General features: G+C 41.4%; 1 non-coding gene across 1 annotated transcript; it reads right to left on the reverse strand.

Moving 5' to 3' along the window:
- Nucleotides 1-1,991: 1,991 nt before the first annotated feature.
- On the reverse strand, nt 1,992-2,110 carry LOC137043982 (5S ribosomal RNA). The gene has a single exon (XR_010898593.1). It is a non-coding gene; the product is annotated as a 5S ribosomal RNA (ribosomal RNA).
- Nucleotides 2,111-4,354: the final 2,244 nt, after the last annotated feature.

Genomic DNA, 4,354 nt, shown 5'->3' on the forward strand with positions numbered 1-4,354 from the left:
TTAATAGGCCAGAGGAGAACTGGCACCCCGACTGAGTCTGGTTTTTCCCACGGTTTATTTTTCTCCATCATGCCCTGATGGAGTTTTGGTTCCTTGCCACTGTCGCATTCTTTGCCACTGCATTGCCCTGCCATTTCGAGACTGCCGCTGCAGTGCCCCGCTATTTTGAGACTGCTGCTGCAGTGCCCCAACAGTTTGAGAATACTGCTGTAGTGCTTTGCTTGATGATGCTGCAGTGCCCCACTCGATGCCAGACTGCTGCTGCAACACCTCACCTGCTGCAGTGTTTTGCTCAATGCTGCTGCAGTGCTCCGCCATTTTGAGACTGCTGCTGCAGTGCTCTGCCATTTTGAGACTCCCACTGCAGTGCCCCGCCAATTTGAGACTGCTGTTGCAGTGTTTTGCCCGATGCTGCTGCATTGCCCCGCCATTTCGAGACTGCTGCTGCAGTGCTCTGCCATTTTGAGACTGCTGCTGCAGTGCCCCGCAAATTTGAGACTGCTGCTGCAGTGCTTTGCTTGATGCTGCTGCAGTGCCCCACCAGTTTGAGAATGTTGCTGCAGTGCTTTGCTTGATGCTGCAGTGCCCCACTCAATGCCAGACTGCTGCCACAACACCTCTCCTGCTGCAGTGTTTTGCTCAATGCTGCTGCAGTGCTCAGCCAGTGCTCCGCCATCGGAGCTTGTGTAGAATATCCTCCCTGAGCCCCTCTATAGCAGACAGCAAGCCAAATCTGTTTTCCACTTTCACTAAAATTATATGGGCACACAAACTCGTGAAGTGAAGTTATTAAACATAATTTCGGGAGGAGTACGCCCATCTAATCTTTCAATTAAAACCAAGGTATAAAACCAGCAGCTTACCTCTTCCCCTTTTTAGTTTCGGCAGCATCCCTCCTCCTCCCCTGCTCCTCCTTTTGTAAAATTTTGTACACCACACCAGTGGTGGTTGAGGAGAGATCCCTGACACAAGTGTAAAGCGCTTTGGGTGTACAGTAGTCAGTGGTGGAAAGAGTACTGAAAAAGCATAATCAAGTAGAAGTACTGTTACTTGCGAAAAAATGTAATTTAAGTAGAGTAAAAGCTCTTGTCCTAAATACTTCTCAAGGTAGGAGTAAAAAGTAGCCGTTTTAAAAGTACTCAAGAGTAGTGAGTATTATGCTATGAATGTTAGTCCACCTTATACACTGCAAATTAAAAATGTAGCTCTTTTATGGTAGCCTGGATGCCAGCCGAACTTAGCCCCGCCCACAAAAATTTTAAGTCGGGCAATTCGGTCTGGCCTTGCTCCATAGACAAGTAATTATCAATTAAATCATCAGGGCGGGCTTTAGATGATGACGGACAGATGATAAATAGTAACATAATCATGCACGTCATCAAAGGGGCTTGGATTATATTTGTTTGAATCCTAAACGAGATCTTGTTTGTATATGCATTCACCATCTCAATTTCTCTCAGAAATGATGATCATGTTGGGTAAGTACTCTGTGTATCATTAAATTATTTTACAACTCTGGCAAAGATTGTGTATTCCAGCCTGATTTCAGTACGCATGGAGACAGGTTTGCAAGTTTTTACAACAAAACGCCGCAACTACTAGCCCTAATAGTTTCTCGGGGGGTTCTCCGGGGTAAAAATGGTGTTTGGGGGGTAAAATGTGTGTTATTTTGGTAAGGTTGCCTGCTAAAATTCGCACTCATGGGTCTATATATCACATAATAGTCGCTTCAACCCGCGGAAAAAACGCGGACTTGCCAACACAGTGCAGTTGAACTCTGTTGACATTTGACAATGCGTCCCTTTATTTTTATTTTTGACTATTAGCACTAAAAATACAGCCATGTAATATTTGAGAAATCAACCAATAATCTGGTAACATTTATGACAACCATTCTTTAGAGGTTTTCTTGCGGTTATTTAAAAAAAGGTTGCAAAGCGTTGTATATTAAGGCATTATAATACTTTGTTTTCCCTTTAATTAAACAAAAATGCTTACAGCACCTGGTATTCCCAGGCAGTCTCCCATCCAAGTACTAACCAGGCCTGACCCTGCTTAGCGTCCGAGATCAGACGAGACCGGGCGTGTTTAGGGTGGTATGGCCATAAGCAAAAGATGCTGCCAAATTTGGGCCATTTAAGGCATTCAAACACTCTTATTTATTTTGATTTTTTTTTTTTTTCATTCTTTGCCCATGAAACAAAAATGCTTACAGCACCTGGTATTCCCAGGCGGTCTCCCATCCAAGTACTAAGCAGGCCCAACCCTGCTTAGCTTCCGAGATCAGTCAAGATCGGGCGTGCTTTTTAAAAAAAATTTATCCAGTATCATACTTATCTTCATATTTCCATTTCCAATTTATTTTTCATAAGAACATTCTTTACTTCAGCTGTATATTCTTCATAATATAAAATCATATGTAAAATTCCCTCTTCCTTTTCCTGGCACACTTTACTTGCACTTTGTTCTAAACCAATTTTAGCTAAAATAGACTCAGTAAAATCCACCTTATGTCTTATAAAATATTTCAAACATTCCAATTTTGTTTCCACACATCTCCCCCTCAAGTTTCTCCATATACACTCTTTTTTTAAATCTTTAAATTTATCAACCCAGTTCTTGTTTACAATTGGCTCTTTATCTCTATCATCATCTCTAAAAACACAATAATACATTTGTATAGTACAATCTTTAAAAGCATACAATTTTTCCCTGAGTTTCATATACATATTTTTCTCTGTTTTCTCTTCTTCCATGGTCTCTATTCTTTTAATCCACTCTTTTGGTATTGCGTTCTTAATTATTTCATGGTAACACTTTACAATAAAAGGACATGAATAATCAAGCATTAATACATTAATTAATAGTTAATTCAAAATGAACTCATGATATTAAGATATGAACTAATCATGAACAAATGAGGAGCTATCCTTAATTAAGACTTGAGTCATAAGGATTCATGCATGAATACAGCAGCATTAATACATGTTAGTACATGTTTGGTAATTAATGCATTAATTAACATGTATGGGTAAACTAAATCAATCAGGTTCCTTAAAATAAATAAGAAGTACTCTGACTTTTAATTAAGCATGTGATTTAATACTGTTATAATTTAAACTGTAAACTGTATTAAAATCTGCCATCTGCAGCTTTGTGACAAATAACATGATTATTTAGCCATCAATTTCACAGATTTGTCTAATCAAACATGGAAAATAGACTAATAACTACCACTTATAATTTTCATTTGATATACATTGTAGTTTTCTTCCTAGAACTACAGTATGTTTGGTTTGTTTCTGGTGGGACATTCATTAGTTGTGCTCCTAGCGTGTAAGTTGTGTTCCTTCGGTAATGCTGGCATTTTATCAAATAATATATAATGTTGACTGCTTTGGTTAACCAAAATAATAATTTAAGAAATGTTTGTACAGTAATTAACTGTATTTTTTAATTGTTTAAATGTATATTATTCGGTTAGCAATAGCTATTGGGATTAGTGCAAGTGCAACATTTATTATCAGAGGTTTTGAACACAGATGATACTCAAACGGATGACAATGATGGTGAAGACGATGAAAGGGAAGATGAAGATGACGATGAAGACGACGATGAAGACGAAGATGGTACAGGTGAGGGCTTCTACTAAGGACAGGTTGTCGACAATGGGAGTGAAGGTGAGCCGGGTTGATATAATTCTGACTGGTAATGGTGCCCAGGTGTTCAGAATTCAGGTGATGGTGAACGAGTGGGCGTGGCAGTGACTGATGATTGTGAGGGTGTGACATCCATCCTCCAGGGGCGGCTCCTGACGGCTGGGATGGGCGGCGACGTGGTCTCCCACGGCCCCAAAAAACGGGCATCAGTCAGGGTGGTCTTGGTGAAACTGAGTGAGAAGATTAGGGTCCATCATATCGTTCCTGGAGATCCAGCTCCGCTCCTCAGGACCGTAGTCCTCCCAATCTACCAGGTATTCCGGGAACCCCGTCGCCACGAGTCGAGGATGGCTCTCACCCAGTAGACTGATGGGTCCTTGTCGATGGTAGGAGGAGGAGGTACGGCACCATCACCAGGATCTATGGGTGAAGAAGGGACAGGTTCAGTGAAGGGCTTGAGTAAAGATACATGAAGTGATGGTAATATTTTATAGGTGGGTGGAAGGTGAAGGCGGTAGGTGACTTCGTTCAGCTGCCTGTCTACCGTGATCAGTCCAATGTATCGGGAACTCATCTTACGCCCGTATCACACATACTCCGTCTGCAGTGCGTGTGCGGTGCGTATTTTTTTTCGTACCCATGTTAACGGATGACAGCTTTCACACTGCACACGGATGCAGTCCGTCAGTCCGTTC

Source organism: Pseudorasbora parva, chromosome 16 (assembly GCF_024679245.1).
Source record: "Pseudorasbora parva isolate DD20220531a chromosome 16, ASM2467924v1, whole genome shotgun sequence".
Classification (NCBI taxonomy): Eukaryota; Metazoa; Chordata; class Actinopteri; order Cypriniformes; family Gobionidae; genus Pseudorasbora; species Pseudorasbora parva.